Source organism: Stigmatopora argus, chromosome 19 (assembly GCF_051989625.1).
Source record: "Stigmatopora argus isolate UIUO_Sarg chromosome 19, RoL_Sarg_1.0, whole genome shotgun sequence".
NCBI classification, from domain to species: Eukaryota; Metazoa; Chordata; class Actinopteri; order Syngnathiformes; family Syngnathidae; genus Stigmatopora; species Stigmatopora argus.
Genome location: NC_135405.1, coordinates 10,359,286 through 10,372,365, shown reverse-complemented (window position 1 = coordinate 10,372,365; position 13,080 = coordinate 10,359,286). Strand labels below are relative to the sequence as shown.

General features: G+C 39.1%; 1 protein-coding gene across 4 annotated transcripts in view; it reads right to left on the bottom strand.

Annotated features, from left to right (window-relative positions):
• Positions 1-12,710, bottom strand: part of fut8b (fucosyltransferase 8b (alpha (1,6) fucosyltransferase)) — a 72,754-nt gene extending 60,044 nt beyond the window's left edge. Inside the window, exons 1-3 of one of the 4 annotated variants that reach the window (XM_077586474.1) lie at positions 12,653-12,710; positions 12,511-12,579; positions 11,936-11,992 (exon numbers count right to left, since the gene is read on the bottom strand). The gene's annotated coding sequence lies outside the window, so the exon portion shown is untranslated. Of the gene's footprint in view, positions 1-11,935; positions 11,993-12,510 lie in introns of all 4 variants that reach the window. The other 3 variants (XM_077586473.1, XM_077586475.1, XM_077586472.1) reach the window with 3 other exon arrangements.
• Positions 12,711-13,080: the final 370 nt, after the last annotated feature.

Sequence of the window (13,080 nt, the reverse complement as noted above, 5' to 3'; positions counted from 1 at the left end):
GGAAATTAGAACTAAATTAGGTGAAAGTTGAACCTTTGTTTTAATTTTCAGTTAATTTGACAGGCAGCTCATGCCTTGGCTACTATATGTAAAGTGGTTAACGCAAGAAAGATTAATCATTTGATTGAGTGAAGCACATGAGCTGAACAACGTTTCCATTTCAGATGGAACATATGAATGCAGATAGGATGTAATCTGCTTGCAAGTGGACATGCATATCAAATCAAAAGGCTATGCTGTTAATTTAAGTGAATTCGTTTCCTGCCCACAGGTTCTCGGCAAACCACAGAACTTTCCTACAGTAATTCTATTTATAAATTAATGCCAAAATAACCGTTGGCTTGATCAAGTAACATAAAACAAGACCTGTAGGCCTGTGCAAACATTAGCCAAGGCTTAAACATTTGTCACCTGAAAAATCCATACAATAGCTATTAAAGATGTCAGCTCTTAGGTATTAGTTTAGATACTGGCATTTTATTAAACCCTAATGTCTTGTTTCTTGACCAAACAAATAAATAGTCAAGTGTCCAACTCTAAACGGAATTAAAAACTATATAAATTCCACACTACACACACTCAGGCGTGATGCACAAAAGTTGCATCCTCTCAAGAATGGTTTACAATCGAAACGCATTGAGTCAAATCGTGACAAATTTTGGTATCGGCAAAGTCAGTATCGATCAATTCCCAGCCAACAACTGAGCACAAATTAGCAGCATTTCCCATTTACATTTCCACTTACTGTCCAAATATTTTAGTTTCAACATGCATCTTTTTGGAAGGCAATAGAAAACAGGCAAGGCAAGAACATTCAAATTCCACATCAAAAAGCTAGCGCCTGATTTTGACCCCTTAATCTCAGAACTGTGAAGAGGAAGAGATGCCTAAGCAGTCAGCCACAGTGACGCCAATCTTAATCAATTATCATGTTCATCCCGAGCTCAGGCTAGCCTGCTTCATTGAATTTAAAACCAGAACCATGCGGTACAGCTTTGACCATTTTTTTTTCAAAACAAACCCTGGAGTATTTTACAACTTAAACAGAGTTTTAACCTTTCCATCAACTGGAAAATAGTTTTTCCTGATAGAATAGTGAAATATGGCTCAGGTGAATTCTTTTGAATAAATATTTAATGCTGTGCATGTAAGCATGGGCACAATGAAGCCAATTGAATCAGCCAGGTTGCCTCTGAAGATGGAGCATGGCCACTGTAATATTGGGTCACAGATGTCACCTGGTCCCGCCTTTTCCTAGCCACTGGACCCCCACCGCTTGGCCACATGCCCCAAAGCAGTGTAGAAAACAAGCTCACTATGTTGTTAGTTGTTGTCTGCGTTTGTCTGATAATGGGATTAAAATGTGACTCGCTGAATTACCGCAAAGGGCTTGTGCCTATACGTACTGTTTCCACAGTCATGCCAAGTGGCAGCAATGAAAGTTCAAGTCAATTAAATGCTGGTTGCTGTTGGACCAGTAACCCCCAAAAAACAGTCAATAACAGCGACTAGCATAGAAAATAGCAGTTATTTAAATTCAGCCATGAGCAAAATTAGGAAACCACCATGCGTGACGAATGATGAATAAGATAAGGAACTGCCATGTGTGTGTGTGTGTCTATCTCAGTGAGCGTGTCATATGATTTTTGACTTAATCATTGAAAGGAGGAAGGAGGTGTATCAATGGTGTGGTCGCCGCTTTTAGTGGCTTGAAAGTCCTTTTTGCACGCTCCACCACTTGTTTGTTTGAGAAACCCACAATGCCGTATCACAGATTCAGCCACACAGACTGTTGATGTGCACATTTCTGTTCCATCTCTGTCATTTTCTCCCTCTCACAAGCAAACCCCTGCACACATTTAAGGTGCTGGCCCACCTCACTGCTGATTCTTTTTGGATTCTTCAAATTACTGCAATTCTTAACCATGCACTGTCAAGCTGCATTTTTATTGCTTCTTTTCATTTTAAGAATTTTCACTGCTGATTCTTTTTGGATTCTTCAAATTACTGCAATTCTTAACCATGCACTGTCAAGCTGTATTTTTATTCCTTCTTTTCATTTTAAGAATTTAGAAGGTCAGTGGCTGCTACACTGAGCACTTTGCTGACGTGTGCGGTCGATTGGTCGCCGGTCTTTTGGTTGCCAGTCTTTTGGTTGCCAGTCTTTTGGTTGCCAGTCTTTTGGTTGCCAGTCTTTTGGTCGCCCCAACCGCGACAACGGGCGACCAAAACACCGGCGACCAAAAGCCCGACGACCAAAAGACCGGCGACAAAACAAGGTAAAATAACATGGTCTACGCATCAATAAAAGCCAACAATGGCCATGAGCAGTTTCACTGAGCCGACGTGTGAGTGTATAAGAGTTTCTGTGTACATGAGTTGTCCCCTTAGGAAGGGACGTCAGTCAGGGTCTTAACAAGTGCTCCAACAAAAAACAATAAAAGTCAGAGAAATTTTGAGCTTTTCTTTAGCCTAATAATTAATAGGGCATTAAGTATGACTAAATAGTAATTCGCAGTTTGTATTTAGGGAATTTGAGCAACGATTTAAATGGTAATTATCAATAACCTTCCGGGGGACCAAAAGACAGGAGACCAAAAGATCGGTGACCAAAAGACCGGCGACCAATCGACCGGTGACCAATCGACCGGCGACCAATCGACCGTGTACCCTTTGCTGAAGCCAACAGAACTGGAAATGAGTGTTTAAACAAGTTCACCAACACAATTATTAAGCAAATAAATGATGCTAGTGTAAACTCACCCTGAAATTGACTATTGATTATTGTTTCCCATTTATTTCATGCTGGAGCGATTGCATGAACTTTTTTTGTTAACTTTAAGCATAAATGATGGTTGTTACAAAGTGTTAATTCTCGTTACCAACAGATGAGTAGGAAAAAAGGAGCTTGGTCAAGAGTTAGTGGAATTAAAGCAAAGCCTATCCTTTGTTATTATGCTAATCCAAGAGACTGATCTGCAAGTGCAACATTGCCTCTGAGATAAACATGATTTAAGACGATCTCAATTGGATTGCAGATTGCCAGGGGAGAGATAAAGATACATTAGCTGATAACAAACGATGAATCTTCTTTGAATATTTGACCAACTCAGATCCCAATGAAAAGGTGTATTAAAAAAAACTTGAAACTTATATGGCTAACCAATTATCTTGCCTTAACTTTAATCCTCCAGAGGACAAGAAATCTGATTCATGCTATTAACCCTGAAATTAAGACAGACTTAGTAGCTTTTCTTGAATGACAAAGGACAATTAATGGCCTATATAAGAATGCATTCTGCCTTGCATTTGTAAGATTGATAACTAGGTTCGTCCTGCGTTATTTCATTTAATCCCTGTGCATGCAAATACCAAAAATATAAGAAAGGGACATTGTGCCAATAAATGATGATCTCTGATTGCAGCTCACCACTATTTTTCTAGAAATAAAATCGGTATTAACGCTGATTAGTTACAAGGTGCCACTAAATGCTAAACAAATTACTCTATTTCTCAGCATATGAGTGACTTACTCCCTTTTCTCTGTCTTTCACAGTTATTAATTTTATCAGGCATGTTTCTGCACTCCAGTCATTGCATGTATTAAAAAAGGCATTTCCTTTCTGCTCACAGTTCTTTTTTTTCTCTCCCTTTCTCTCTTGCACGGCCACAGTTGTGATTGCCCCAATCAAATAAGCATCACTGAACACATTAGATCTATAAAACAAATGGTGGACGCTTTAAGATAAATTAAAATTCCATCTAGTATTATCATTATATTGCCTTCATTAGCGCATATTGTAGAATCTGCAATGGGAACACAAACACTAGGACTTAAAAATGGACCTTTCATACCTCTCTGCCTTTCACCCACTTTAAAAATGTGTCTTTGATCCTCCCAAATATCGGGTTTCATGTTTTCATGTAATACTGCTACAGCCGCAATGTAACATTATTAAGCCTATCTTCCACACTAAGGAACCAGAGTTTGATTGCAATGGACAAAAGAGGGCTCTGGCGAAATTGAACAAATTAGTGGGCTTGTTTGAAGCTACTCGGTTATAAAAACGTGTGCAAGATAGGGACAATAACAAAAAAATTGGAGTGAAGGAAGTGACAGTGTGATGAGACACCCATGAAGCTACATGACAGCAACGCCTGATACTAACAGTCCCCTGCTGGTATTCAAAGGACTTTGCCATAGGTAAATACCAGAGCTGCCACTCAGACAGATTCTGAATGGTGACTAAAGGTCATGTAGGATAGGACTGTGGTAGTTAGATGTGCAATGAAAATACATTGATATGGTATAGTAACCTTTGACAGACCAGGGGTGAGCTTTGAACAAATTTGCTTTCCAAATCTTGCCCAGCTGTAGAGTACAAGTCAACATATTTCCTAACCCATGACCCCTGGAGGAAAAGAAAGTGGTTTAACAAGAGCGCTTGAGGAATAATTGTGGTTAGTGATGGGGTATGAAAGGGGTCTTTGTTGTGTTACTATTGACTATTAAGAAAAAAACTGGACAAACCCTAGATGACATCACCCATAGTGTTATCCAGCGTCCATTTGTTCCCTATTTAATACTGTTGGGAGCGCCACCATGATTACGATCCACTTTGGGGAAGCCCATATAATGTTTATTGTGGTGGATACGTCACATAATTTGTCACGTTCTCCCAAAACTCCTCTTTGTTCAAGGGTTTTTTTCAAGTGTATATTGAAGTGTTGAATGAAGGTCAATTATAGATTTGCCACTTCATAAATGTTAAAAAAATATAGCATAATGTAATTCCAGGAATTTTCAATACTGAAGGTTGGTGTAGTTGTTTAACTGCAATACTATGATGGTTCCAGCAAGCCCAAAACCATAAATGCATGCAATATGGATGAGGGTAAAACAAAAAAAATCAATTTGGTACTCTGCAGAAACAGTGTGGTCCTCGTGATCATCAACTAACAAAAGCGTTGTCATGACAGCGACAACACGTTACAATTCACAATGTATAGACATTAGCGAAAGATCCATAAGCTCAAGACTCGTATTGATATTTCTGTATTACAGAATGCAATATCTTTGAGCAAATCTTGTTCTATTAGCACTATAAATTTACTTTACTGCTCAATCAATACTAAAGCTATTGGGGAAAGATACTTGTCAGGGTAAACAAAACATCTACTACCAAGAAATATCACAATGCAACAACAGACACTGGCAGGTCCAGTGGGACACATTCCCACAATTATCCAAAGGGGATGCTGCCTCAAGAAAAATCTATGCAGGTAATTAGATCAAATCTGAAATTGAGTGCCTCGTGACAGCATCTTATGTCACAATAAAACATACCATTTCACGGCTTTGTGGCAGTACCACACAATCAAGTCAATCTCACACGATGGGTGGGATTAGCATATTTTATATTAAAACTAAAACAGAAGTGATATATGGGTGTAACCTTTAAATTGTGTCACATTCATTTTTATTACGAACCGTATTTTCATGACTATAAGGCGCACCACATTATAAGGCGCACCCTCAATGAATGACACATTTTAATTTTTTCCATATATAAAGCACACTGGATTATAAGGCGTGTCTATTTTGGAGAAAATTTAAGACTTAAGTGCGCCTTATAGTACTGGATGGAGCTTTCCGTTTACATTTGACTTCAGTCTGCATTGATTTCCACTTTTCACAGAATAGTTTTCAACATAAGTATCTGAAACATGTTTGATGAGAAGTTCTGAAAACAATCGAGTGCTTTATCTGTGTCTACTGAATTTCTAGCATTAGTTCCGGGAACAGCAGCAGAACAATTATGACTTCGGTCCCATAATATACATCTCTTAACGTCAGGTTTATATGTTTTTATCTAATGGGGCCATTTATCTGCTACGCCGTGCATTATTACACAGGGACCACATTACATAAAATAAATATGATCTTGAGGGACGGAAAATGCTTCAGTGAAAAAGGTAGTAATTTTTCCAGGAGGAGGGCGTGGTTTGGGCACAGTTACTGGACACGAGACATGATGGCCCAGCCTAATTTCTGTGAAGCTTTTCTTTTAATTATTATTATTCAAATTGGATGGGGTTGAAAACAACACTCATTTCTTTGACCCAAACAAATAATTCATTGATGTTGCCTCACACTAGAAATGCTATTGCTCGGAGATGGTGATTCATAACACTGCACATGAATACATTTAAATGACCGGAGACTAAAACCTGACGGCGTTTCATTTGACTTTTTGTGTTACATAACCACAATACTGTCAAATGACATTCATGAAGTTCTGCACTGTTCAGTGAATGTTTGTGACTGCTGGGAACAAAGGCAGAATTTGCCCTACATTTTACTGTGCTTGCAGTCTGATTGTTTCCCTGCTATCTTCCACAGCACCATGCTGGGTCAAGTGATCCAGCCACTGAAATCCAATCAAGCCAATCCTCAAAGATCTTCCATAAGTCTCTTATGGTAAACAGCACCTCCATAAACCACACAACGATATAAAAATACAACTAAAATATATCTTTGAGGTAGAGCGACTGTAAACATCCTCAATCCCTGGAAAAAATGGCACACATTGCAGAGTAAATGGTAAATGAACCACTGAATACTTTTTGGAGCTAGAATTCTGACCTCTCAATGGAGGTCATATAGCGCCCCCCCCCCCCCCCCCCCCCCTCCAGGGGTCAACACCGTAGCCATAAAAAAACAATTAAAAAACAGCCTCCACAGGGCGAGCACAACCATTGGGCAGCCAAACATAAATGCCCACAGCGCTTATAATACAGATGATGTTCATGTGGGGCTTTCGTTGCAGGAGTTCAGTTCTGTGTGATGATTCTATGCTGGTCACTCAATACCTACTCAGATTCCATTTTCAAATAAAGGCAAGTCTATAAGTTGTTCTCATAAGAGTTGATAAAAGTGGAGAGGGTGCAGAAAATGTAGCCATCCTATTGAGACCAGTATAATAGTTCTGAGTCACTGCACAAAGAGTCCGGCCTGTCAGACAACCTTTCGAACCAAGTGTGTAAAATGATCCCATTCTGTCATGTGAGCTCAGAGACTTTCTTTTCTGTCATTGTGCATTCCATGTCATGAGTGCAGACCAATTTTGGACTTTGGCTGATCCTACTGGTCCGCATCTGGGTCTCTGGCTGCATTAAGATGACGGCTTTTTATTGGGTAGGGATACTAAGGAGAGGGTCAAAGAGAACTCTGTGATGGGAATGTTTCTGCCTGGAGATGTGCAGCTGTCCCAATTATTACCTTGCTCTTTTTCCCCACATTTTCCCTTTGTCACCATCTGCCTCTTTTCCCCGACATATCTATCTATGTGCCACCCAAGCGTGGATGCCACTAGTGAGTTTGTGCTTCCACGACACTCCCATGCCGAAAGTGTTGCAATGATGGATGGATTGTTTAAACTAGTTTTAAGATGGATGGATGCAGGCCGATATCAGGGGGTGACTAATGTGTATTGTGTATGTGTATTGAACACAAAGTAGATGATGCCTTCATGTTGGATAAATTGAGTTCTAGCAGAATTAGTCAAGCCATTCTTGTTAGGTTGTGCTCAGGTATCAAAGATGAGCTATGGCTCAAGAATAAATAATAACAATCCTTTTTTAATTAATGTTGGTCTTAAAGTTTGTGAGTAATCAACCAAATCCCAAAACTCGTCATTAATTATAACTTTATAATAGATGTTACTCTACCCTTCTTCTCAGGGAAAATATGTCCTTTGTTTTTCACAATGTTCTTAATTGCTAACTCTGAGTAATAATATGTAATAATATGTTTATAGGCATTCATTTTTAGGTTTCTTGTTTTAGCAGTAGAGTATTATGTTACATGCATGCAGCTGAATACATGAACTGTATTAACAAATAATAAATAACAAATAAACTACTGTTTAGGAGTTCTTGAAACATCAAGTGTTAAATGATTTTTCTTTGTCTTCTCGAGATTAGCCACTACTTTTTTAATATTGTAAATAATGTTTTGCTCCTGTGTGAGATTAATCTTTTATCTCAGCGACTCAGATTGGCAGGGTCAAAAAAAAGTAAATAAATAGAGACTATTTTCCTAGTTTAGCCCTACTGAAAGCATCTAAAATAGCTCAGGATTGCTCGAATTGTAAATTACCAACATTTCAGCATATTCTTTTTGGGGCACATTTAATGACTAAATAAATAAATAAAAACGAGAACATCTGTTGTTTGTGTTTAAAAATTCTTGGCTAAAAATGACTGTAATCCAAGCACAATATAGCAGCACAGTAGAGTAAATTTCTGTAAACTGCAAATGAGGAAGAAAAACCTAGGAAATATGGAACATTAACATACACCAATTAGATCGTTACAGGAGTATTTCTGGACATCTCAAGTAGGGAGAGGGGGGAAAAAAACAACAAGACACACTTTGCCAGCTGCAGCAGCAATAACTCCCCAGGAAACACACATAAGCCAACAAATGCATGCAGAAAAATCCTCTCTGACGAAAGGACACCGCAGGCTGCATTGAAACAGTACCAGGGGGCAGCACACTTGAGACGACTCGCCAACTCGGAATCCCTGGCAGGCCATGACAGCTGCAAGGGCTGTATTAGAAGCACTCTCTCCAAACAAATACACATTTGAACATCCTGCCAGCCGGGTATCTAAAGGTATGATAGCTTCAACTTGACTTATTTGCAAATCTGAGGTCACATTAGGTAATGAGCTATGTTTCTATCCAGCAATGAGTACTATACATATATGAACATCATACCAGTGCCATGTAAGTGAGATTTATGGGTGGTCAAGCACTGACAGTCGGATGTATGAATTTATGAGACAGGCAGTGACTTATTTACTATTAAATATGCGACAAAAAACAAACTAGCCCTAACATTAGGAGCACAGTTCCCTTAGCTAGTGGGTTCGTCTCCCCCATCATAATTTGTCTTGCTTTTGGGTTCCAATTGGATTGCTGCTTAGTACCATCGTTCAAGGATTCCTCTTCTAGGCAATTACATAAAAGTTGAACCAAAGTCAATTGCAATTCTGCTTTAGTGGTTGAGAACATGTAACCATTAAACAAAAGGCTTCTCTATCTTTAACTACTAAACGGATACAAGCCTGAGTAGGCAAGCGCAACAGGTGGAACAGCAGAGAGACACAAAGGCAACCAGACATGAAGATCAGCCTACAGGGACATTTTCTATGCTTCGGTATTAGAGAATGCCCCACCTTGTACAAAACCAGCCGTCTCAAAATCGGATTCAGTACTCTGTCGGAGCCAGCCCGTTTTTCTCCATGGAAACCCACTCCTCACTCACCCTCTGATTGGCTCTTACGACCACTACACAGACACTCTATCTTACAATGCTGATAATAATGGGCCTCTGGAAGAATGAGAGCAAAAGAATGATGGCACAGAGGCACTTCCTGTGGAATTGGCACTCTGAAAGTCTGCAGTCTGGTGCCTTGAACAACAACACAAAAAAACAGCCCACCGCGTATTTTGCAGATGGGCAAGATACCCTGAAGAAATGAATCATCGTGATCTGAGAGGCTATTTTTAAATGCATCTTCAAGGCTAATATGGGTCTTCAGGGACAAAGTACATTATAATATCAGTGCAGTGATGCAAGTATATATGTGCCAAAGAAAAACACAATCAACTTTTTCCTCTTTTTGCCTATCAGGAGGCGACAAACAAACCGTATTCAACAAGCTCTATCTGCAGTAGAACGTGTAAAAAACCTTGACAAAAACAAATATCAATTCCCACAAACAATGGTGTTAGGAATTCTTTCTGTTTTACTATGCTCAATACATTGTTTGGATAGTTTCTTGAATTTAGTTAGTTGGGAGGAAATCCCCCCCGAACAAAAAAAAGTGTTGTTTGTGTTTCCAAGCGTTAGACACACAGTACACCAAGTCAAAACACTGTGACGCTTGAAATTAGAATGTCTTTTCATGCAAACAGAGGCGCCCGCTGTGCTGGTGACAGCCTGGTACTGCAGACAACATTGAAATGAAAAACTAATCCAAATGCTATTTTAAATAAAACTCCAGTTGGAGCAGGATTGCAGCACTGAATTGAACACAGGATTGGTAATTGCTGTGAAAATAAAAGGTGCTGTTTCATGCAGATAAAACTGTAAAAAAAAAAATCATTTTACACTGGCTATGTTCCTTTGCTAGAACCACTAATAGATTAATTATTAAAGTCATTAGTAAAAAATGAAGAGGAATCATGTCATCACCAGTTAATGGCTGCCCAAAAAGTCAATAATAATATAGCGATACTATAGCAATTACTGATACATTGATACATGGATCAGGAAATCAATCTATAATATTGTATAAAAAACTACAGAGAAAATAAGGTATTTTTAGATAGATTTTGTATTCTACATGAAAATCGAATGAACACATTTAATCAGAATTGCTCCCTTTGTCCTGCAGTGTAAATCTAGCTCACGTGAAAAAAAATAAAAACAAACAACAACCACAGCAAATTGTGATTTATAGTCAAAAATCCAATCAGGCTCCTGGATTTAAGTGCTTCATCAAAATTTATGTGACCAGGAATGAACTCTCCCAAAGTAATTATTTGCATTTCGCAAAGCAATTACTTGCATTTATTTTCCTTGTCGACAAACAAGCCCACCGTTGAAGTTATTGTGTTTAACAAATTATCTAATTAATGCGCTTAGTTATTGTGATTAGCTGACTGTGAACTACACAAGGTGAAGGTTGAGGATGATAACAATCTTTGCTTTCTGTAAAGTAACACAGATGAGTTGAGACAATTCCTGGTCCTGGCAATATGTTTGACTGCTTACTTATTCATGACTCGATTAAGCCTCCTAACTTAATCAGTCGGTTTAACGTTATACATGGGGACTTTATTACATTATATTAATGATGCATTAGGTTCCATGGGTGTTGACTTAATACCGCTGTGGCCTCATTCCACGTGAGCGTACAATAGTTCATTTGAACGTACAAATGAAATGAAATGATTGGTTCATTGTTGTATTGTTTGACAATTGGTTGATTCATTGCTGTCAAGCAAAGACACAAAGCTTGTCGCTGTAGTATGTCATACGTTGGACTATGTAGACACAAATTCTTTTGGTTGGGTCGGGTTGGTAAGCAACTAGTGATGTCTCGATCCGATACGGCTATTTTTGTAACAATATTTAATTTGAAAATATTTAATTCTAACTGTAGGGCCGACATTCTAACCGCAACTCTTCGGTGCTTCAATGGCTTCTTCTAAAATGCTTAGCTTATTTTAATACTATGACATTTGGATGTTGAAGAGTGTCAATTACAAAGTCAAATTGCCTATAGCAGTCCTACATGTCCACCCACGTATCGTCTTGTCATCCGTCACACATAGCTCACGGAGAATGGCCAATTTATGGGGGGTCCTTGACATATGACATTTAAGGTTACAAATTAACTACCTTTAACAGTGACATAGCAGATGTCTTTAAAAGGATCAAAAGTTACAAGGCGGTGTACCGCTGATCAAAACCATAACCATAACAGTGTACATAACATTTTTGAGGGGTGTGGTTCTCAAATGAGTACCAGAGGTCGGATACTCAATGTTTATTTATGTCTGGTTATGTAATATTTAGAGAATCACTGCTACATAGTATTTTATGTGTATCTTTTTTTTCATGCTATTGGAGAAATGTTGATTTTGTGGCAATCATGTCCTTATATGGCATTTTGTATTTTTAGCCCGTTTGGTAGCTGGACGTGATGATATTGGGATGTCAAATAAGTCAAAAGTAACAAGAAAATAAACAGATTGAGTTATATGGCATTTAGATGAACCAACATCTTTTGGGGGGCATGCAAGACTGACTCCCACACATTCCCTTCCCATCATGACAACAAAAGCATGCCTTACCGAGATGAGGATGAGGATGAGATCGGGCAACACATGCAGAGGAAATGCGTGCACAATCTAGGAAACCACAAGAAAATAAATAAATAAACAAATAGGGAAATGTGTACAGTTGCATTGCTGTGCGTGGGTGGAGGTCACTCACACGGACAGCCAACCACACCAGACCGTTAGCTTAAACGCTATTAGACCTCGTAACAATCTGGATGCATTTAGCTGATAGTAATAAGCCAATGATTACTATTAACATCATTATTATAGTAGTGATACTGATCATCAACAAGAAAGCTGCATGCGAACAACGTGACAGTGGAGCAGATACACGCGGATTGTTTACCTGCTGCTTTTCGCCTTACTGGCGAGAACAAGTGACAAAAAAGGATGCGATCGGGGAAGTAGCGTACTGGGGTAAGAGCGGAACATCCTTCCGGGAGTCAACTAAGTACGGGACCGATGAGTGTTGCCTTTGCGCGGCTGCCGCTTGCCTCCCGGAACGCGGCAGGGAGGCAGGCAACAGGCCGGCGATGACATATGGACGGACGCTGGTCACCGAACAGAGAGGTAAATGCGTTCCTTACCTGGACCGAGGATCACGACTTCCAGAGGCATCCGATCGTATCTGACGAGGCGGCAGCAAAACTCTGCGTCTGCGGGGGAGGAAAAAAATGATTGGTAAATATATAAGCAGCCAAAGAACTGAAACGCTGGGATAAACCGTACGATCGAGCCAAGCTGGACTGTGGATATCTGCCGGTGTCAGAGTACACGAGGGAAGAGGAGAATTCCATTTCCGAAAAAGCCTTTTCAGAATAAGATAGAAGTATGAACGGGTATTTTCTTGTGTACCTGCAATTTCCTGTGATTTAACAATAATATTAATAGGATGTTAATGCACGTTTAATGTAAAATGATATTTCCATCCATATTACTGTGCTTACTATTGAGTGCTCCAGAGTGCAAGCCTAGATTTTAGATTCTCGTGAGATGTATGGGTCACAAAGTTCTAAACAACAGTCTAAATAAAAATTGAATTGAAAAGAAAACATTAAAAATGCTTAGGGATATATTATTTATATAGTGTGCAGACAGGTAGGCCGTGTAGTCTGCTAAATGCACAAAAGTGCTTATACATAGAAAGTGAAAATGCA